Here is a 24446-nt window from a genome sequence, read left to right on the forward strand (position 1 = left end):
TCCTAGCTTTGTGTCATCTGCAGACTTGATCAGTATGCTCTCTATTCCTATATCCAGGTAGTTAATGAAGATGTTAAACACCGGACCCAGAACAGATCGTGTGGAACCCCACTTGAGACCTCCCTCCAATCTGACATCATTCCATTATAAATCCATGCTGATTGCTAGTGATTACTCTTCATCTTCCAGGTTTTTGAAAATTGAATGTTTTATACATTGCTCTAGTAACTTCCCAGGTACTGAAGTCAGGTTGACTGGTCTATGGTTCCCTGGCTCTTCCTTTTTTCCCCATTTTAAAGATGGGCACTACGTTAGTCCTTCTCCAGTCTTCTGGGACCTCACTTATCATCCAGGAGTTTGCAACTACTATTGCCAGTAGCTCTGAGATTTCTTCAGCTAATTCCTTCAATAACCTGGGTGAATAGCATCAGGCCCCACTGACTTGAATTTATTCAAATTGGTCAGAAAATCTCTGACATGTTCTTTACTTATCCTGATCTGCATTCCTTCCCCTTTATTGTCTATGGTAACTTCGCTAGCCGTCTGGTCATGTTATATTTTGTGAGAAATGTACCAGACCTGAAGAAGAGCTCTGTGTAGATTGAAACTTGTCTCTCTCACCAACAGAAGTTGGTCCACTAAAAGATAGTACCTTACTCGTTTTGTCTCTCTAATACCCTGGCACCTACATGGCTGCAACACCGCATACATTTACATATAGTAAAAACACCTTGTTTGCTTGCACCAAGTTTACCAGATTGCTCTGTATCGGTGTCCTGTTCTCTTCATTATTTACCACTCCCCCAGTGCTTGTGTCATCTGTAAATTTTATCAGTAATGATTTTTGTTTTCTTCCACATCACTGATAAAAATGTTAAATAAATGTAAGGCCCAGTGGGTCCCAAATTGAGGCCTACAGAGTTGCCAAGCAACAAGCACCTCCATACTGCCACAGGAAGTTCTGCCTCAAGTAGTTCAACAGACAACAGCCTCATGGCACCTGATTACCTCCCTGTCCTATATAAACCCAAGAGCATTCCAGGATGTGTCCAGGCCACCATGTGGATCACTAGCTAGCTGCCACAGCCACCCTGCATTCTCTGTTCCTGAACTCCCAGTGTTGACCTCAACTCTGACTTGCACTTTGACTCCTGCTCAAACCTCAGAACACACACACAGACCCCGATACCCAGTACTGACCCTCGGCCTGATCCCTGACCTGTCTCTGCCCTTCAGCCTGACCCTTGCCCTGACTATCAGCCCTAATTCGCAAAGCTTAATATAAACTGGTAGATCAAAATGCTTTAAATGTTGCACTTGAGTGAGAAGGGGAGGGGAGAGGGAAAGAAGAGCCCTGCGTGGAAGTGCACCAGTAGGAGCACGGAGATAATTAAGGACCCTATTCCACAAGCCTGTCTCACATGAGTAGCTGCACGGCTATGTGCCTGCCAGCACGAACAGGGATAATCATATTCGTCAGCGTTGCAAGAGCAGCCCCTGCATGTTTCAGGCTAGAGTCACACCTAAGTGAATGGAGTTACAGCGGGGAAGAATTCGGTCCTTTATCTTTAGACCCCAAAACACAGTTCTTCTGCAAGATACAAGTATGTGGGGCAACATGGACAGATGCAGTTGGCAGCACAATTGCAGACAATGTATTCATAAGGCAGAGAGAGTGAGAGGTAGAGCCAAGCAGAAAGAAAAATGAACGCAGAGCAAAAGCCGCAGCAATCTGTCCTGCTTAACATAATTTGAAAGGCCTATCTTTATACAGAATATTTTGAATAGACATGCATATTTACAACCTCCCTTTCCTTCCCCTCCAAAAATTCCCAAACTGCTACAGTCAACGGCCCTTTGTAAAACAAACTAAATATACATGGCTTTTCAAAGCAGGCATCAATGCACCAAAATATATAATCCTTTAAACCCTTGTGCATCTCAACATTTACTGGGCCTTAGGCAGAAAAAAAAAAAGAAAAGAAAAGGACAAACTCTGCAGTACAGCTGTGAAATATGAAATAAGACAGGAATGAGAACATTCCTTTCTCCAGAGGAAGTGCATAGTGAGCTGCAAGTGTTTTGATCTACCAGTTTAAATTAGGCTTTGCAAATCAGTTGCCATACATATATATATACACACACATATACACATACACACACATAGCCAAGAAATACTGCTTGCTGAGTGTAGCTCTCCGCTGCATGCAAGGGGGATTTGTTCTGGTAACAGCGGTAACAAGCAGAAAGTCCATGAACCAAAATGAGGACAAAGACCCCCAAAGTGCAGTGTTGTTGTTTTGTTCTTTCTACTCCAGTAGAAGCCTCTCTCTCTTTATTAGGAAGTGAGGCATAATTGTGCAAGAATGGAAGGATGTGAATCATACCAGAAAACTAGACACATTTCTAAATCTGTACGATTGAAAGTGATCACCTAATAATATTATAAAGGAGAAACCTAATGATTAGGGAGGACTGACTGTATGGTTCATTTTCTGAATGAAAGCCACCCAAATATGGCCAGATATTTTCAGCCTATATTCTAGCAGTGGTGCGGATCTCTTCTAGTTCTGCCGGGTAACAGACTATGTGCTACTTCTGCTACAGGGATTACTTTGTTTGTTGTCTCTAATCATATGCTACAATTCTAATCTATGTAGGGCAGGGATTGTCTTTTATTACATGTGTATACATGTGTTTACAGTGCCGAGTACAGTGGGGCCCTGATCTTTGACTGGGAAAATAATAAATAATCATCGCCACCAGAGAAGTTCTGTCTATGTAACTACTTATATCATCATGGTATCGGAGCACTTCACAATCAATTCCTGGTGAGCCATGGAAGTACCATCTCTATTTTACAGATGAGAAACTGAGGCCCAGGATAGGGTAAGCCAACGTCACACAGGAAGTCTGTGGCTGGGAGAGGAATTTAATCCAAGTCTGTCCAAGTCTACTGTCTTAACCATTAGACCATTTTCCCCCTCTGGCCTTCCTGGTACCTCTTCTTCCCAGATCAATGAGAACAGAACATGTATAGTGTCCGTTCAGAAAGGAACCAACAGTGTATGATGCAGTGGGATGAATATGGGAATTTTCTGTAATATTTTTATGATCTATATGACTCGGCACCCAGTGGGCGCAGTAGGGTTAAAATGCTGCTCCTGGGGCATAGCAGGAGACATGCAGTGTTTTTGGTTGGCTGAGGTGATATAAGTTGGTCTATAAGGACTGGCTGGAACCAAAAATATAAATGGGCGCCCCAATGACTGAACTGACACTTCACCTGCTGGGGGCCTCCCGGTGTTGAGCACATGAACTCAGCATGGCTTTGCAGCAAGCGGACAGTGGACTGAGGGGTGATAGGAGGCCATGGTAAGAACTGGGCTCACAGAGACAGAGCGGATCTTACCTGGGACCAAGACAAAGGGACAGAAAGAGACAGGCAGAGCCAAGATGGATTCTCAAGCAACTTGGTAGGTCCTTGGTGTTGGCCAGTCTAAACTTTGTCTTAACCTTGGCTTCTCTACACTAACCTAAGGACTGCCTGGTGCTGTCCCCATTTGACTAAAACCCCTACTCTGTTTTGACAAGGCTTCATGGAGTCACTGCAGGTACTTGCTGAAATGCATCAATCCCCAATGGGGTTAAAAGTCCATGACCAGGAGTCTGCTTCAGTCGGATTCACTGGGCAGAGCTCACCGTGAGGAACAGGAGGGCTGGAACCTAGAGGCTCAATGTCAGAGGCTTTGAGGCCATGTGACATACCCAGGTGGAACAGGGTGGCCCGTTGGGGGTCTGGCATGCTAAAAGAGGCTAATTACAGGCTAGGGCATAGCACAGATCCTGGAAATCCATGACATGTGGTAATAAATGAAGCTAGGTCAGATGATAATAAATAGGATGATGAATACTCCAATATGCGGACAATTACATTAGCATTTCCAAACTAAAGCTCTTACTCCAGAGAGACTTGCACACAGGAAACCAAATTTAACAGTCACAGTCATCCCACTTCTTAATGTATTTTTCCTCTTACGTTCTCTAGACACAGATGAACTCTCTCTGATCCGTATTTTATGGTGACTTCCTTGAAAATGGAGACTGCTAGCATTGTGATAAATGGCTTGAAAGACTAGCAGCATGGCAGTTTCTGGAAGTGTATCCCTGTCCTCTGCAGAAATGTTTCTTGGCAACTTCTCAAAGCAACAGCTCTCAATGGATCACGGCAGATATCCCTACACCTCCTTCAAGAAATATCACAACAAAGGGATTATTGTTCCTGTTTCTGGAATGATGGAAGCACATTAGGGTAAAAAATGATATATATAAGTACTAACTCTTATTTCTAACACAAATCAGTTCTGGCCCAATTACTGGCTTCCCTCATTCATCAGAAACCAAATTATCACTGTCAACAGTTTTTCTACTGAACAGCACATTTTTATGTCAAAGAAAAACTAAAAACATACCTAAAACATTAAATCAATCCTATCAATTTTAAATCTACCTACAAAAGAACAAATTAAAAACATCAGAACTAATTTGGACATTAGTAATGTTTTACTACTATGTAATTTAATTTGCCTGTATGCATTGGTATAAACTACAGAAGTCAAATATATGTACAGGCTGAAGAGGGTTTACTGCACTGAAAAAGAACTACATTATCCATGACAATAAGCATTTCTCCAAGATCTAACTACTTATGCATTCGATAAGCAGAATATTTTGTACTAGCTGATGATCTCTTTAATATTAACATATGCAAATCCCTGGTAGTGCATATAAGTAAAGCTGACCAGAGGACAACAATTTCATTTCATGGCAACTTTAAAGGTTTCTAAATTTGTTTTCGTTCCAGTGTGGAATGAAAACAAAACCTTTCAAAACTTTTATTGAAAACTGCATGGTTCTGAAAACAAAAATTTCAGATCAAAACTTGAGCTGTTTGATTTGGGAAGTTCTTACCCACCCCAACTGGAGGGGAGAGGGATTCTGAATCTAAGTTTGAGATGATCTTAATTCATTACAAAGAATGAGCAAAAGACAATATCAAAATACTGTAGTTTTTGCTCTTAGCTATTTATAATATTGGCTGCATAATGCAATGATACTCTTCTAAAGTTTAACTAATTGCACCAATTAATAGACTCATTCTTTCACTCATTTGAAGTGTTCTTATTTGGTTCACATGTGATTGAAGAAATGGAAAAGTGGAAACATTAATTAAAGCTTCCGTGCACAATTTAGTGCTCTGTAGACCACCACATGTGCATGTACATAGGTCTATATACGTACAGATCATTGTGTCTTTTTCACAATAGGGTACTGTAAATATGTTCTGCATTCTGGAAACGCCTGAAGTGTTTGTCCTAATGGTTGGAGAAAGGACTCTCAGGTTATATTCCCAGCTCAGCCCTGATTCACTATTTGAACTTGGGCAAGTTATTTCCTTCAAATCCCTCCTTAAAAATTCTTTGCCATGATAGCTATAACAAACAAAAAAACTTGACAACAGCTAGGCTGCTTCTCTGCTGAGACCACTGCTTATCATACTAACCAATAGTGTCTTATTTCCTTGTACTCCCGATGTTTGTATGGACCTATTGTCTTTTGTCTTACGTTTGGATTGTAGGCTCTTTGAGGCATATGTATGGGGCACAATGGGGCTGCTCCATGACTAAAGCGCCTAGGTGTGACTGGAATAATGCATAATAGCCACCCCTCAATTTAGCCATCTGTAAAATGGGATAGTAGTTCTCACATCTCAAAATGGGATTATACTTTTTATGACAGGGGTGTTATGAGGCTTAATTATCACCTGAAGTACCAAGATCCTTGGATGGAAGGAACTACTTTATAATTAAAGTCCCCTGAACGAATAAGTGCAAGCATAATTATTGTTAGAAAAGGCTTTATTAAAGTTACTCACGGTTGAGAATTTAGCCATTTGATTTGCCAAGAAGATTGGATAAAGCTGATGATCGTGTCCTTTAAAGCTCAACTGGTTTAACCAGCCTGCTCCCTTTGGCACTTCTAAAAATAATCATATCATATAATTTATTTATTAATTTTGATTCATATAAAAATATCCCTTCATTCCTCTGGGGGGCTTTTACAAAAGTTAAAACACACAATAATCAAATAAATTCATCCTAGATAGAATGAAATGTCCTTTGTAGGACAAATAGAGAAACATTTTCACAAAAACCAAGGAAGGCCCTTCACGAATTTGTTCAAACCAACTGCAGCTTGGAAGATGGCGCCTTTGTCTAAAATTGATAGCTATCACATTTTACTGCATTATTAAAAGTGACAATTATCTCCGGGTTTGTACAATTAGAACTTCTGATATTACGGAAAATAACGAATGCACCACTACTGTTCTGGATGGCCTAACACTAATAAAGCAAACCTATTCTGAATGCCCAAGGCCAGGACCTCAGGGACAGCAGATGGTGCCCGGGATACCCATTCTCACATTAGCATAAGAAAAGCATTGTGTGGGTCACAGATTGCCTATAAGCAAGCTTTCTGTTGTCCACACAATCTCTCGCCTTCTACCAAATGGGACAACAGCATTGTTTTGGTTTTTTTAATTTAGATAATCAGTGCTTCATTACATAGAGAGAGACCTCATTTCACAATCAAGTCAAGCAATACAGAAGCCCACTTCCTTTGTCACTAGTTGGGCTCTAAAAGCTCATCATTCAAATTCTAGGACACACAACAAAAGGAAATGAGCAGTGGTTGATAATATGCATTGAAACACTTAGGACCAAATGACCTCTGGATCTTAAATTAGATTTTTTTAATGGCCTCTAATTCTGTATGTAGTCAAATGCAGCTGCAATCACTTGCAAGCACAAATGGTACTGTTTAGATATCCAGCTACCTGACTGAACTCTCAATTCAGGCTTGTCGAGATTCTATCATCTGGGGGCAGAATGCACGGCAGACACAAAAATAGAGTCCAGACTCAGGACTCTGAAAACTTGGGGGTGAAATCCTGACCCCCAACAGTCAATGGACAAATTCCCACTGACTTCAGAAGGGCTAGAACTTCATTCTTGGCTCTCAATATTTCTCATCTAACTTTCTGCACTTTTCATGACTGACCACTGGAGGCCCAGCAACACTGAACAAAGCAGCAAGCAAGTAAAAGCGTCACGGTGTCTCTCCCAGGAAGTCCCAGAGTCCATGGTATCACATGCAATCTATCATGAGGTGTTTACATTTTTCACTAGAGAGTTGACTTCCACATTTATTACTGTGAATCATGAAACTCATGAGCAGAATCTGTTTCTGAAACAACCACCATCAGGATATTTTGCGCCCTAGGCAAAACTTCCACTTTGCGCCCCCCCAGCCCCACCCGCCGGAGCATCGCTTATTATAAACTTTAAAAAACTAATACAGTGAAATCACCTCTTACGTGGGGGTTAGGTTCTCAGGTCAGCGTGTAAGAGGAAAATCGCGTATAGTGAAAATTACCATAAAGTACAGTACACACAGTATACACTAGAACAGGGGACCTCAACCTATGGCACGCGTGCCAAAGGTGCTACATGAGCCAATTTTTTTTAAATGGCAGGCTGCTGAGCCCGCTGCCGGCCTGGGGTTCCATTCAGTCAGCCAGCAGCAGGCTGAGCAGGGCCGGCAGCGGGCTGGCGGCCAGGACCCCAGCTTGCAGGAGCCGGCGGACAGAACCCCAGACCGGCAGTGGGCTGAGCAGCATGCGTGCCGTAGGTTGAGGACCCCTGTTCTAGTGTATACAGTGTACACTGTAGTTTATGGTAATTTTCACCATACGTGATTTTCCTCTTACGCACTGACCTTAGACCCTAACCCCTGCATAAGATATGACTCCACTGTAGTTTAAAAAAAAAAATTGGGGGCACCGCTTTTTGGTGCCAGGCCAGTTAGCCAGGGTTGAAATCACCGCTAAACTCAGCTCAGAGGTTTGTGTGTGTTGATGGGCGGGGGGTTATGGCAACATCCAAGTGAAAGCCCAGGTTAACCCTGCAGTGAAGACATACCCTCAAAGGGAAGGGAAAGGCATGGTTAACACACTCTGGATTTCCCCGTTCATCCTTGTTGCCTATTTTGTAACTTCTATGGCTTACTAATTTGAGATAATGTCAAAGAGGATTTTTAAGTGGAAAGCATGAAGCCCTGTAAGTTTTGCATGGTGTAAACAACAGGAAAGCTCTATGCAGAGCAGATCAAAAGAGTTTACAGAACAAACCTACCTGATTTGATAACAGAAGTCCCAAGTTTAGTTTCCTATGATTCTGGGGGCTTGTCCACACTTGCAGCTCTGTAGCTGCACTGCTGTAAGTGCTTAGTGAAGACACTACATACAACCAGGAGAGCTTCTGTACTCCACCTCCCCAAGAGGTGGTAGCTATGTCGACGGGAGAAGCCCTCCCATTGACATAGCACCCTCTACACTGGGAGTTTTGTCAGTATCACTGCATTGTTCAGCTGAGCGATTCAGTTACAGTAAGTTTGTAGGTCAGACCTGCGCTGAGGGTCATACTATTAGTTATTCACAAGTATTCCGAAAACCACCAGATATTTGTGAAAACTTTCATGGATCTAGAAAGTTTCAAGAGTTTTAACTGAAATACCATTAGTCTGAAAGGGTGGACCAGAAAGTGCTTTCTTTGTTAAATGCTGCCGGTTTCAAGGAATTTAAGTCATATTCTTAGAAAGCAGAGACAATTCCACAGGAATTAGGCCACCCCCCCCCCACATTACAGAGAATGACTAGCAAACATTTAACGAATAACCCCTCTTCCAAAGATCATTCATCCCAAACTATTCTACAAATCCTTACAAAGACTTCTGAAGAAAACCAGGACTGGTTTGCAGGGCTGGCTCCAGACCCCAGCGCGCCAAGCGCGCGCTTGGGGCGGCGTCCCGCAGGAGGGCGGCAGGCAGCTCCGGTGGACCTCCCGCAGGCATGCGGAGGGTCCGCTGGTCCCGCGGCTCCGGTGGACCTCCCGCAGACGTGCCTGCGGAGGGTCCGCTGGTCCCACGGCTCCAGTGGACCTCCCGCAGGCATGCCTGCGGATGCTCCACCGGAGCTGCGGGACCAGAGGACCCTCCGCAGGCACGTCTGCGGGAGGTTCACCGGAGCCACGGGACCGGCGACCGCCAGAGCGCCCCCCGGGGCGTGCCGCCGTGCTTGGGGCAGCGCAAATCCTAGAGCCGCCCCTGCTGGTTTGTGAAGGATAAGCAAGCAAACAAACATACAGTACCAGTTGGCATCTTCATCAAAAAGTGTCCATGTCTGCCTCCAAGACAAAAAGCACATGCAGCGTCTTGCAAACTTCCTTCTTTCCCAAAAGCACCTGCTTGAGAAGGAGCGCCATGCAGCAATGGAAATCAAAAAGCTATTTCAGAAGAGACGTTGCCAAAATAAAAATCTTATTTTTTTTATAGCGCCTTCATCTCTACGGCAATTAAAACATTTTAGCATAGTAAGACAGAAGGAGTTTTAAGGGTGACTTTTGAAAGGTACACAGAGCAGTGAGAAGCCCAGTTCCCAAAACCAACTTGGGCAGTGACATGCAGCCAGCTGGTTTCACTTCCAGATTGGGTTTTGAATGCTGCAGTGCCAGGGGATGCTTCAATCCCTCTAGAACCCATATTCAGAGACATTTTTAACTTAAAAAGAAAATATCTCATGAAAACAAATTATATTCACATTCGGGTCAGTCAAATGCCCTATAAGACGAAGCCAAAATAAGGGCCTGAGATCTCACCCCTTCACAGAGCTGTCCCCAGACTATAACACAGCAGGGAGGGGACGGGCAGGGTTAATTCCCACCTCTCTCTCCATCCAGTACACAGACTGCATACCTGTTTCCACCACCAAGCTCGAGGGGCAAGCAGGAGTTCCAGGCAATCCACACAGAGGCCTTATATTCCTCACCGCCTCATACCAATCTGGCTCCTAAACAGAGTAGTTCTGCTGATAGAGCATTATTGACCCAAAAGGGTCACCCTAGGAATCCCCTATGACAGGAGCATCCACAGCATATCACAGACAGTAGCACTAAAATTCTGCATTGTTTGAAGGGGATGGTGCTCCCACCCTACCTCATTCCAGCTCAATAATCCCCAGCCTTGTGGCGTTCCAAGGAAGGGGACTCCCGAGCCATGGATACAGACTGGGGTCTTCCTGGGACAATAAGGCCCTAAATTCTTGTTTGCCTAAACCATTGACACCTTACTTTTAAACAAAACCCTGACAAAGCTAGTGAAGGGAAGTCACTCAATACCACGCACAGTCCCAGCCACAGCTGATAGCAAGGCAGCTGAGAGTAACATATTTATGCACAACAGAAACTGGCACAAGGGGCAGAGGAAAATCTTTTGTTGTTGCTGCTGCTCATGTAACACAGTTGTCGTTCTCTAAAGCCGATGTACTAATTGCCAACTAACAGAGTCGTCTCATCAGTTTAACTCCAGCAAATACAAACAATATTTCAGCATTACTAGAAAATGCAAGAGGCCCCATCTGAGCAGTGAGAACACTAACTTTCTCGGCCTCTTGTTTAGTGTTCATTTCCCTTAGACTCATAAAATCGTAGGACTGGAAAGGACCTCGAGAGGTCGTCTAGTCCAGTCCCCTGCACGCAAGGCAGGACTAAGTATTATCTAGACCATCCCTGACAGGTGTTCATCATTGGAGATTAAGAGCAGTTAGGAAGTTTTTCCTAATGTCCAACCTAAACTGCTCTTTCTTCAATTTAAGCCCATTGCTTCTTGTCCTATCCTCAGAGGCCAACGAGAACAATTTTTCATCCTCCTCTTTGGAACAACCGTTTATGTATTTGAAAACTGTTACCATGTCCCTCCTCAGTCTTCTCTTCACCAGACTAAACAAATGCAGTTTTTTCACTCTTCCCTCATAGGTCATGTTTTCTAGACCTTTAATCATTTTCGTTGCTTTTCTCTGGACTTTCTCCAATTTATCCACATCCTTCCTGAAATGTGGCGCCCAGACCTGGACACAGTACTCCAGTTGAGACCTAATCAGCACAGAGTAGAATGGAAGAATTACTTCTCATGTCTTGCTTACAAAATTCCTGCTAAAACATCCCAGAATGATGCTTCCCTTTTTTTTTTTTTTTTTTTTTTTTGCAACAGCATTACAGAGCGGATTCATATTTAACTTGTGATACATTTTAACCGCCAGATCCCTTTCCATAGTACTCCTTCCTAGGCAGTGACTCTCCTAACCTAGTAGTTGAAAAGTACTAATTCACCAAAACCAGCCTGGTACGGGTGGAAGTTTCTGAATATACTTGAAAATGTTTCAGCCAGTGAGATTGGTGTAGCATCACTGAATTACAAGAACCATTATCTTAGTGAGGGGTCTAGAGAGACAGACACATGATTTTATGGTTAAACAGGATGGAGAGGAAACCAGGTTTCTGGGTTCTAACCCTGATTTTCTATGTGACCTTGAGCAAGTCACTTAGGGCCCAATTTTCTGAGACACTCAGCATCCAGCACTCCCATTGACTTTAACTGGCACTCAGCACCTCCTTCCAATTAATTGCCTCCGGGCTGGGGCTTTAAGAAAAAAAACTCGAAATATCATTAGAGTTGGCAATACTGCAAATGGAACATAGCCCATACGAAAGACAGGTGTCAACTCTCAGCACTATTCATCAGGCAGGAATTGTAACTATGGCAGCACACAGCGGCCATGCCTTGAGATACTACCTATAGGAAAAATACCACTACGTCAGTGGTGGGTGTCTCTGTGAGGGTGATTCCAGAAGACAAAGGTTCTGTTAGTGCATCTCTCCAGAGTGACGGTCACATTTTGCAGTAAGCGAAGTGCCATCCAATCATGTCAATACTAAGACTTTTCACATTCATTCGAGGCATAAATAGGAGGAAGATCGCTACAAAGATAATTATAAAATGTCACATTTATAAGATCTTCCAACGCATGCATGCTGTAGAGCTCCAGGAATAGAAGTGTGACAATGTACATTTTTTTTTAAATAAAAATTTGGACCAGCTCTAATATCAAGTCTATTCTTCCCTGATTGTGTTAGACCACCAGCTGGGTGGTCTACTAAAGAATGTTTATTATGCACTACATCATAGCTGAAAGAGTGGGGGGTGTTCAAGTTTTAACAAAGGCAGCCTTTCTTTAATATTTAACGCCTATTACAAAAATAATCAAGAACAAATATAAGGTAGAGACTAGTATGGGGGACAGATTGTTCTACATCCACCTCTTAAAGGGTTTTTATACTTTCCTGTGAATCACTTGGTGCTGGCCACTATTGGAGACAGGACACTGGACTAGATGGACCTCCATTCTGCTCTGATCCAGTATGGAAATGTTTATGTTTGACTTAAAAAACAACAACACTACAGCAACTGCCAGGCAGTGGGTCAGTTTACCCATCTAACCTCTTGTCTTATTATAGAAGATAGAGGGTTTGATTATTGCCCTCTCCGCACTTCTGCATAAATTAGCCATAGAGGACTAGTCAGAAATTATTACTGAAAATTCAATCATCATGCTCAGGTCAAGGTTCATTGACCTGCCAAGGCTTTTGGAAGATGTTTCATTAAAAAAACAGGAATCGCCCTTAATATCGGGAAGGAGCAAAGACTTGTTGGAGGGGGAGGGGAGGAATTTAATCCCCCAACTTCTCAGTCTCAGGGTTTAATTTATATATTTACAAAGGGACATTATCCAGTAACTTCGGCTACATATTATACATTTTCAAAGCTGTTTCTTCATTACCTTAATTTGTCTAAAGGATTAGGCATTTCCTTGAATACACTTTGATTGTAAACTCTTTGGGGCACAGACCATCTTATCATTCTGTGTTTGTACAGCACCTCGCACAATGTGGTCCCGGTCCATGACTAGGGTTCCTTGGCCCTACCACAGCACAAATAATAATGGACCATACTCACATCCACAAACTGAATCCTGCTGGGGCAGCTGCTCTAAAGGGTGGATTCAGGAGAGCAGCTTTAAATGGCCAGGGCTTCATGGAAACTCAGCACTTCTCCTGTCCAGGGCTGTACTATGGTCAGCAGTCCATTCCATGAACATACATTCCAAGCCAGGATTTAGGGAGCCCCTCTGTGATTGGACTGGACAGCTTAGGCTGTGTTGAGGCACTGTCTGCAGGGGTTTATAGCACCAGTGTAGCCGACCCAGTCTAAGCCTCTCATATCAGACTCTGTTAAGCCCACATCAGTATGTCACCAGTTACACTGGTGCAGCATATCTGCACTAGGGATTTGCACTGGTGCAGTCACATTGCAGTAGCCAATGCTAAAAACCCAGTGTAGAGAAGTCTTTAGTCCAGAGCCAGGGAGCACTACGAGGTCTGCCTGTTTCCTGTAGCCTGAATAAAGGGTCAGTTTATATTCATTATATCAGAATCAGGTCTGTTCTCTACCACTAGGGACACTATAGAGTTCATTGACTTTCTGTGCTGCATGGCTGGGATGGCAATAAGGGTACATCTACCCAGCAAATGAAGGTGTGATTGATTGTAGCATGGGTCGGTATAGCTGTCTTAAAGCTAGCATGGGTATCACAAGTAACATTAATAGTGAAGATGCGGCGACACAGGAGTCAGTGCAAGCTAAGCACCCCAGTACGACCCCTGGGGGACTCTGAGAACATATTCACGTTGCTAGCCTGCACCAGGATCTTGCCTTTGCATCTTCACTGCTATTGTTACCTGCATTAACTGGATTCAATCTAGTGTGGCTTCACCTCTCCAGGCTACAACAACATCTTATATTCAGTGTAGATGTACCTTAATCCTCTGACAGAGCTGGGTTCAGCTAACTCATAGCACCACTTTCCCGTCCCTTCCTACGGGCTTTCTGCTACTGGGGACCCACAACTATTGAGCCTGATTGGTCTTTAAAAAAAAATCATTTCCACCCTGAATAATTGCACAAAAATACATTTGGAGTTTTGCATGACGGTTCAAACATAAACCAAGATTTGCAGACCCAGGATCCTGGATTAATATATGATCCTCAGGCTTACTTGTACTGTAGGAAAGACATCAGGAGTTGCAAGAACAGCAGAGCCCAAGGGACCAATATTTAAATCAGAGGGATACAGTGAGACGTATATTTACCGACAGACCGACTTTAAAAAGATGTGCAAAATGCAGGACCTAAATTACCTGACCTGGCACCTCTGATTGATACTTCAACATTGCATCACCCTCATTCTAGTATAACCCAAAAGTAGAGACGGTTGGAAGTTTTCCAGCAGAATGTTTTTCTGTTGGAAAATTCCATTTAGTTGAAATAAAAAAAAATCAGAAAATGAAGTTGATTCCGATGAAATTTCATTTAAAAAAAAAAAAAAGATCAGAATGGACCATTCCAAAAAGGTCAAAATGGAATTAAAAATGTTGGGATTTCCTGCAGAATGGAAATTCCCAATTTGACTAGCTTGACTAAGAATCATAGGAATTAAATCAGGACCAAGCCTTATTAGCTAAATATGAATGTTCAATATTTACTGGGAAATCACAGTGTAAGGTTATTAATTTTTTGACTAATCTAAGAAGCCTATGGAAATAGGGAATAACAAGTGGTACTTTTGAAGCTGTAGAAAAGCTCACTCACACTGCTCATGCATTATATTATTACAAACAGGAGCGAGGGGTCTTCTGGGTAAGGCACTTAACTGGGACCCAGGAGAACTGGGGTTCAATTTCTAGCTCTGCAACAGATTCCCGCTATGACCTTTGGCTAGTCACAATCTCTCTGATCCTCAGTTCTCCATCTGTAAAATGGGGATACTACTACTTCCTTTTTACCACCCTTTATGTGTCTTGTTTTAGGCCTGATATTGCAATTCATAGTCAAGTGGTCTGCTGCACATATGGGGAGTCTCCTAGAAGTCAGCACCCACGCTGTCATTGGAGAATCAGAGTTCTCAGTATAAGCTCTTGACTGTCAGGGACTGTCTCTTATTAGATATATGTACAGTGCCTAGCACAATGGGCCCCAATCTTGGCTGGTGCCCCTAGGTGCTACTATAATACAAATCATAATTGTACTTAATCTGGACTTTCTTCAGCAAGGTATGGATTAGCTATCAGCCCATCAAGCTGTTCAGATCCAGCTTGCTTCCGCTTCCACAAAGTTAGACTCCCCGTCCCCATTAACATTTACAAACATTAACCCCGAAGCCACCAATAATTCCATCCTCATTCTCACAACAAAACCAGAATGAGTTTAAATTACCAACAAGGTGAAATAAAATGCATGAGCAAAGAGCCAATACTCAGCAAGAAAACAGACAGAACTGCCCCAGCAAAACACCTGAGATGTTTAGCTTCGCTACCAGTGTCTCAAATGTTCCCCCGTCAGTGCACTCAGAGTCTAAACCCACTCAGGGAACTACCATGTATAGCCTGGTGTGCTCTTGACAGACTGTGGTCCCGTAGCCAGAGACAACGGTTAGATTAAGAACCCCCAGCAGTGACAAAACTTCTGGATGGTGATGCAATGGAGCAAGATTTACAAGGAAAATGATCAAGAGTAAATAAAGAAATAAAAATGAAAGGACCTTACAGGGAACCTAGCCCCATTTGAGGGGTTAAGCCTTTGACTAGGCCAACAGCCCCCAGAGTGCTATTAATTCTACACAGAATTGGGAGACTCATGGTTTTATATCTGTGTTTTAGAATAGCTAAAAGTAGTTTATCTGCATAATTTAAGGTGATGTTTATTGATGCCGTGGGGTATTTTAGGGACAATACTGTCTCTGCAGAACATTACCACCCAGCTGTTCTGCCAGCTAGTGACAATCTGTTTAAAAATACCAGGGAGCATGAAAAGTGTGTGTGTGTGTGTGTGTGTGTGTGTGTGTGTGTGTGTGTGTGTGTGTGTGTGTGTGTGTGTGTGTGTGTGTGTGTGTGTGTGTGTGTGTGTGTGTGTGTGTGTTCCAAAACCTCTGTGAAAATAACCTTCAGGAATGGCAATTCTCCAGGAGCACAGTTTGAGCCAGCTAAGATATGAACAATCAAGACAGCTAGATATCAGATTTAATGTATGCTGCTAGCATAGATAAATATTCAGATTTAATTTGGTTATGGAGATCAAACCCCCTTTAAAAATGTGTTCACGTTGTGCAAATAATCTTTGATTCTTTTATTTTAATTTTTGCTCTCCTAGCTTGTACACAATGAGCTGGGATATATTTGCAATGCTCTGGCTGACTGAAGCTATCTTATATATATTCATATCTCTGCAGTCAGGAAACCAGATGCAAAAAAGTTTCACCTCATGCTTTCTGTTAGGCTGTGGGAGCTATTGCTACACCATACAGAAGTGGAGGTTACAAACCCCTTGTATCATTTGACCATACACTGTTTACCTGTTGCTGCATTTCACCCCAGTGGTGGCAGCATTTCAGTAGTGGGTAAAGTGATTTCAGTGCAATGTGCCAATTACTTTGGCCTTCTCTGTGATAAATGACAGTGTAAACATAAGAGATTATTACCATTATTACTATCAACCCTGAAGGCTACTCTGTGTCAAGGAGAAAGTTTCAGTTATATAAATTCCAATCTCCTGGTTTATTGCGACTGACACTGAGTCATTAGTAAGGCTTAGTTTATATAAAACCCATTGTTGACTCAAACAACCGAGTTACAACATGATTAAAAGATAAAGGCAAGACCTAACCAAGCCCCATAAACCATTGGACACAAGGCTCTCCACTGAGGGAGAGACACCCCCAAAATAAGGATGCGCTTGGTAAATAAAGTTAGGCTTAGTGTGGGATTGATTCCACTGGCACAAAGACTAGGCCAATGTGACTGGCAGGGATGGTCTTGATAATACTAGCCCTGCCTCAGTGCAGGGTACTGGACTAGATGATCTATCGAGGTCCCTTCCAGTTCTACATTTCTATGGTTAAGTCCTGTCCACACTACAAATTCTAATCAAGCTGTAAGCAGATCTGAACCATACTGAAACTAGGCCTCCTCACTCAGTTACAGGGCCCGATACTCCTCTCCTCTCCTCTCTAGATTCCGGTTGGAGCTGGTCATTTATAAAAACAGATACTACATTTTCTTCTGAAGCTCTGGGCTGCGCATTAAAAGAGCCAAGGCAAGAGCTCCACTCCCAATCCTCTTTCCCTGGATACCCAGTCACCCCCTTCTCTGGCTGATGCGCTAAGACCCCCTAACAGCAAAACACAGGCTCACTTTAAATGGCAGATTGCTCTGATGTGAGCCACTATGTGACAACTTCTGTAGGCTCAATGTGGGCTTGAGATTGGCTGGCAAGAGCCGTAGGAAGAGCAGCTGATTATAGCAGCAGTCAGGGGTGGCTCTAGCCATTTCGCCGCCCCAAGCACGGCCGCACGCCACGGGGGGCGCTCTGCTGGTCGCCGGTCCCGCGGCTCCAGTGGACCTCCCGCAGGCGTGCCTGCGGATGCTCCACCGAAGCCGCGGGACCAGCAGACCCTCCGCAGGCACGCCTGCAGGAGGTCCACCGGAGCCGCCTGCCGCCCTCCCGGCGACCGGCAGAGCGCCCCCCACGGCATGCCGCCCCAAGCACGCGCTTGGCGTGCTGGGGCCTGGAGCCGCCCCTGGCAGCAGTAGTATTAAAGGCAGTGCTCAGTGCACAGCGTGAATACTTGCAGAAGAGGGAGTAAACCACCTGTTAACAGAATCCTGCTGAACAGGGAGAGATGGCAAACACCACTAGGGACAGAAAAATAACATTAAAAGGGACTAGAGAGATTAGCAATACAAGCAGAAAACAACAAAATGTGTTTCAGCTCAGGAAAATGCAAGTTATCACCACTAGAGAATACCACTTCAGCATATTCTACCCAGTCCCATATTATACCAACTTCTAGGTTTCCCAACATAGATTCTTAACCAGTATCGCACTAAAGATCAACACTATAATCAACCTCACACAAGCATCAGTGCTTTCCCTGGATACATCAGCTCAGGAAAAGTTCTTAGAAAGAAAGAAAGAAAGAAAGAATCTTCCCTTTCTCCAGAACTCAGTAGTAAAATGGGAGGTGTGCTTTACAGACCATTCTTAAAGCTCTATAGTCAGGTTCCCGCAGCACCAGTTTGGCAGTAGGGTGAGCTACAAATGTTGAACGTCTAACAATAGTCATTTTAGTCTGGTTTAGAAATAAAGCAGGACCCTGTGCCTATGGTATAGAGCTTGAACTCGTAAACTATCTTCAAGACAACTTCATAGTTTCCTGAGGGATATGAGTAAGATTGAGTAACTGGTTGAAAACTTCCTGCTTGCGCCATCTCACTGCTCCCAAAATTATTTCCTCTATCCCACTGTTAAAACAAAATACCCTGTTGTATGCCATTACCGATTCCCCTGGTATGTCACTGATCAGTGTGACTTTATGAGAGGCCTGGCTGTTGCTCAGTAATGGAACAGCAGGCAGATGAAAATTTTCTGGCTTAAAAACTGGATTAAGTTCCAGTGCCCTGTTTTTTCATTTTGAATAAGTAGGTATGTTGGACCACAGAAAAACAACTGCAGAATTCCTTTGCTTTGCCTGTTCTGTGTGTCTCAACAAATTAGAGACTGACGAGCTTTCTTCTTTTTGGTCTTGACAACAGCTAGAGTGACCATAGTTCCCAAAGGGCTGACCCAAGCCCCCCACCCGAGCCGCTCTCCAGAGCCCCCCGGCTGCTTAGTGGAATCCTGTTGCTCCCCCCGGTCACTCAAATCCCACCAGCCTCCCCACATGCTGGAACCCTGCCTGCCCCCATGTGCGGGGCTGACATCTCCACTTCCCCACCCCCACAAGTTCCTCTGACCACGCTGCACCTCACTTTTTTGACCAAAAAAAGTCGGGATGGACGGGACAGGGCTTAAAAAGGGGACCGTCCTAGTCAAAATTGGACATTAAGTGGTCACCCTAGCCGCCACATCTTCACTTGGTAAGAAGCTGGTGGAGATCCACACTAAAGTTAACATAAGTGGAAGGAAGCATGAGTCTATGGGATGGCATTGGACTCACAATCAGGAAATCTGGGGTCACTTCTCAGCTCGGTAACAGACTTCCTGTACAACTTAAGGCAAGTTATTTCATCTACCGGTGCCTTGGCTACCCACTTAAGTAATAATAAAGTGAGTAGATTTTCTGCAAGATTTTATTCCAAGCAAAGTCCAATGCACATAAGATCCGGTTACCAGTGTGTTAGTCTAACACAAAGGACACTGGATTCTAAGTGTTCAAGTCTCTCAGCCATAATAAACAAATAGAAGCAGCAACGGAAGAGAGATTCAAATACAATCAGCCCCTTTTTTATCCAAAATTAAGAAATGGTCGTAAGCTTTCCTCCTCAAAAGGTTAAAGCAATAGCTGTGCTAACCCACCTGATTTACACCAGTGATTACATCAGCCAGTACATTGGTCCCTTCAGTTAAGATAAGCTCATCCCAAGCTGGATCCTTGTATGAACCTGACAATCTTGCTCAGATAAGAAATTGTCAGCCCTGCTGGCAAGGTGAGCAATTTCAGCCTTAGTAAGATTTCCACTAGGCACCACATGAGAGTGGGAGAGGGTATGTCATTAGATCACTTGCTGCTGGAAAAAGGGAGAAGAATTTTTCTGCCCCAGACCCATTAAGTCAGTACTGTGCATCAGCTCCTAAGCATATGCGATTTTCCTGCATGAAGCCTAAGGTGATCTCCCTGCTCACTATCACCACTGGCCATCATTGTGGCCAGAGCAGGAAATACAGTCTTTGGGTTTCCTCTTTTTAAAAGAAATTAGGGTAAATACAGTAACAAGAGTAAAGTGCCTGCTCCCAATACAGTCAATGGCAAGGCTCCCCTTTACTTCAGTGGTGCAGCATGGGGCCCATAGTTTTAGTTTCTACATGTTTCCGCTAAACAAGTTAATCATGATCCTTGTACATGACATGGCTCTTACATGCTGTTCATCATCTTAAACCACTACTTTAGTAATGTTAGATTAAGATACTGTATTTTTGCCTGACCTGAAAAATAAAACATTTTTTTAAATTGCTGGTAACACAGAGAGAGTTTTAGGTTGTGAGTGGGTTTAAAAGAAACCCATTAAAATTATTCTCTTCCTGAGACTCTGAAAGTGACTAATACAATAGAATCACAATGAGCCTTGAGTGTCTAGTTGTAAAAAATATAAGTGAAGGTATCAAAAAATCGGGGAATTTCCATCTATCCAAAATAATTATTATTCTCAAAATGTTGGTAGAACAGGTAAAGCCCAGACTACAGCCGTGTGCATGCAGTGTCCTCTGACACAGGATTAAACAACCTGGCCCACAGGTATATTCTAAGAAGCACTGATAGCGATTGCTCTCCATCCCCCCTTCAGCACTCAGTCCAGTTACACTGCTTATTTAAGTGCCTTCAGTCTGTGTACACACACACCCGTCTAGTCCTCCTCACACAAGTGCAGACACCGCCAGCAGAGAGGCGCACGCAAGAACATTTTTCACACTGACACTGCTCCCTGGAGTCTCAGACTAACCAGGTCCGGCAAAATATGGAGAGAGAGAGAGAGAGAGAGAGAGACAGGCTTGTCACCCTCCGCTGAAACTGACAAGGAGAGTTTTGCAATTGACAAGTGATGAAACTGACCAGTTGCTACCCGGACTCCCTCCCCTCACTGCCGCATCAGATCTACTCCCCGGCTTTGTTTTAAACGAGCTGCCTTTCTTTTCCACCCCAGACGGAGCTCTGCAGGGCAAGCTGGCAAGGCAACAAAGCAAATGACAGACCTTCTCTCTCGCCTCTTCTGTGCTGGGGAGGGAGCGTTTCCTCTCCCTGGTTTTGCCTGTCGCCGCTTGGCAGGAGAAGGCGAGCAGCACAGACGCTTCCTCAGGGATGCTCCAGTTTCTTTGCTGGCTCTCTCTTGAGGCGTTGCAGGATCTCTGAGGGCTCATCTGCTCCCCATTGCTCGGGCCGGTGGGATTCTTTATTTTAAAAAAAATTATCTATATTATTATTATAATATATTCTGGGGGCTTGTGGTTCCTGCAACCAGGCGGAAGTGAAACCCTTCCCCCTCCCTCCTTCCTCTGAGCTCAGCCCAGCGGAGAGGAGAGAAGGGGTAATTCCCAGTCCCCGCGCCGAAGGGCAGGCGAGCGGGAGTGGGGATCTGGGGGGTTAAATCTGCACACGGGGGGCACATTAGATTGCAGGGTGTTTCCTGCAGACAGGGCGCTACGGAACCAGCAGCGCCTCGGGCGTTATTCACGGGAGCCCGTTCCAAGGCAGCCAGGCACGTGTCCCCCGCTCCGCCAGGGGCCTGCAGCGTCCCGCTCCGCTCCCGCCTCCTTCGGCGGCGTGTGGCCGGCTGCACTGAAACCCCTGAGCCGACCCCCCCTGCAGGGGAGATGTTCCTCTGCCGCTTTCAGTCCATCCAGCGCCTTGCACCTCCGCCCCAGACCCCATCCCCAGTGCCCCAGGCGGGGTGGGGGGAGAAGGGAAGCCAAGAAGGGGGAGGGGGCTGTCGATCTCTTCCCCCGCCCCGCCCTGGGTAAAGTATCCCCCAGGGAATGGGGGGGGGGGACTTGGGGCTCTTTTCGCACCCCCCCCCCTGCCTGCGGGCTGAGCTCCCAGCGTGAGTGGGCAGGGGAGGGCGGTTTCCCTTCTCCGCCCCATCCAGGACTTAGGGCCCCGTTTCTTCCCCCGGGAGCGGGAGGGGGGCAGGCTCCCGCTGCAGCCCGCCGGGCGAAGGACAGGCACCGTCCCGCCCCGCCCCGCCGAGCAGGTGCACAGCGCAGCTGCCGCGCTGCGGCTGCTTGTTGGCAGGGCCAGGGAGGCGCAGCTGGACGCCGCGATCAGCGGCTCCTGGCGGCTGCTCACGCAGCGGGGCCTGGCGAATCTCAGCCAGACAGCGGGATTCCCCCAGCCGCAGCCTGCTCTGCATCATAAAGGAGCGGCCCAGCGGCGAGGCACCGAGCTGGAAGCACAGACAGGAGATCAGGAGGCTGCAAACGCTTCCCGGCTGCTTAACTGCGCTCTGGGTTCTCCCGCTGCCCCCGCTCTGAGCAAAGTGAAGAGCCCGATTAGGACTTTAAGGCTCAGGACACCCCTGTGACTAGGTATTTAAACAACAAGTGGAGATTATCGTTAGCTGTTTGACAAAGGTCAGTCCCTTTCTTTTATGTCCTGGAGATATTCTCTCGTACAAGTAGGCTGGGTGACAGGCTGTTAGAGAGGGGAAACACACCCTTCTCTCTCTCTCTGTGTGTGTGTGTGTGTAACTGAGAGAATCATTGCTAGGAAGGGCAAATTTCAAACAATTCATAATTAAAATATAAATCCATCTACCTCTTGCTAATTCTTTGTATTAAATGTTTTAGATGCACAGTTAGTTTATATATATATATATATATGGTAGGGTCTAGGGACAACCCAGAAGAGGGCTCCCATGTGCTAGGTACTGTACAAACACAGAGAGAAGCAGCTCCTTCCCCAAAGAGCTTCAGTCTAAATAGACAGGACAAAGGGATAGGGGAAGGGGTAGAACACACAGCAGAGTGATTAATGAGATGGCTGCAAACTTGATGTTAATTGTACAATCAACCATGAACTATTGTACATATTCAGAACGTTCGGTGCTATATTTCATTGCTTCAGGGTGTTCTATGAAGAGGCAAGAGGCATCTGTCTGCAACCAAGGCACCCAAATACCCCTGAAAATCTGGATAACATTGTCAGAAACACCCAAGAGACCCATCCTCAGAAGTGACCCCGGAGCCCACGTCTCATTGAAAGTCAAATGCTACAGGATCATCAAACTGCTTTATAGAACAGGGTACATAAAATGTATATGCAGAGTATGTAACAATCGTGTGTGTAGTGTTTTAGATAAATGGTTCAGATGTCTGTTCTTGGCCCCGATCCTACTTCTCATAGCAGTAAAGTTAAGTGCTTAATTCTTCTGTGCCTACTATGATTTCCCTTGCGAAGCAGCAAGTTAGAGAAGTTGAAAGAGATTAAGTTACACGCAATTACTGTAATCGTAGAGGAGGAAAGATTGTAAAATACAGCTAAATACAATACCTTCTTCTGCTAGCTCCTGAGTGACATCCTGTGGTGCAGTTGCTGCATGACCCATTCATTTGTACCATTTATTTGGGGCCTAATCCTGTAAGCACTTGAGTGGTAACTTTACTCCCTTGAAGTGTCTCATTCACTTAAACTGCTGGGTGCTCAGCGCTTTGGACAATCAGACTGTTTACTCAGGTGCCTAAATGAGTATTAGGTACCTAACTTTAGGCTCCTATTTTGTCCTCTGTTTGATGCCATTCACAGACCACTCAATTTCCAAAAATTATTGGCACCCACATTTCATAGTGACCAGCACCTTATGAATATGCAGAACCTCACACAGTATGGTTATATAATTTCAGCTGGCTTTATGCATAGGCTGAGGAGCAGAATCCAAAAGGGAGAGATGCTAATTGATCAGCCAACCACAGCAGACACATACTAAGGGTAGGATTCACAAAGATACTTACGCACTTGAGTCCCATAGCAACTCACAAAATTCCACTCAGCTGCCACCTAGCCCTGTAGGCATTTTCCACCCCTAAGTTTTTCTCCTCTGGGACTGCACACTCACTATGTGCTTAGATAGCTGCCTTCTGCTTAAGCCCCAGAGCAATTCACAAACCAGGAAAGATAAGTGTTCAGCTGCCCAAGTCACATATGGGGGCCTGATCTGGTAGGCAGGCTCTGACCACACCCTCCCTTATAGTCTTTAGACTAGCGGCTAGGTTACTTACTCACTATGTAGAGACCCGTGGTTCAAGTCCTTACTCCTCCTGAGAGGGAGCAGAGATCTGCAGCCTCTTAGGTGAATGCCCTAGCCACTAGCTATGGAATATTCTGATATGGGTCTCCCTCAGTCTCTCCTACTGAAGTTGTTCCACCTTAAACAATGGAATACCAAATCATAATTGAACCAGAGAAAGAGTAGCTTACACCGTCCTACCTCACATAATCCATTGAAATATGAGGCAATAAAATGAAGTCATTAATTACAGCGTAAGTGCCCAGCACATCAATTGCCATCTCAGTGACTGATCCAGATCCATCGTTAGGCACTCAGCCTATACCGTCACTTCCAAGAATCTAGGGTTTTAACAGTGAGATGTCAAAGTCCAGAGTCTGGACATGGACGAAGTCTTCCTATAAGTGTGTATATAATAGACTAGTACAAAGGGGGAGGGCTCCAATACTGACTGGTGTCTCTGGATGCTATTGCAATACAAATACCAAATAATAAAGTACACACAGTATAAGAGCACTAGTCGTTATGACCATTTATACCTTCCTAGCTATAGAGGAGAACTGAAAGGCCATCAGTGACTAAGCCACCATCCCAGCATACTACCAT

At 44.6% G+C, this 24446-nt stretch overlaps 1 protein-coding gene across 2 annotated transcripts in view; it reads right to left on the bottom strand.

Annotated features, from left to right (window-relative positions):
- PAK3 (p21 (RAC1) activated kinase 3) overlaps window positions 1–24446 on the bottom strand; it is a 180340-nt gene that overhangs the window by 155294 nt on the left and 600 nt on the right. Inside the window, exons 1-2 of one of the 2 annotated variants that reach the window (XM_039488710.1) lie at window positions 21785–21905; window positions 20815–21009 (exon numbers count right to left, since the gene is read on the bottom strand). The gene's annotated coding sequence lies outside the window, so the exon portion shown is untranslated. Of the gene's footprint in view, window positions 1–20814; window positions 21010–21784; window positions 21906–24446 lie in introns of those variants that run through there. The other variant, XM_039488709.1, reaches the window with a different exon arrangement.

Source organism: Mauremys reevesii, linkage group 9, assembly GCF_016161935.1.
Source record: "Mauremys reevesii isolate NIE-2019 linkage group 9, ASM1616193v1, whole genome shotgun sequence".
Lineage (NCBI taxonomy): Eukaryota > Metazoa > Chordata > Testudines > Geoemydidae > Mauremys > Mauremys reevesii.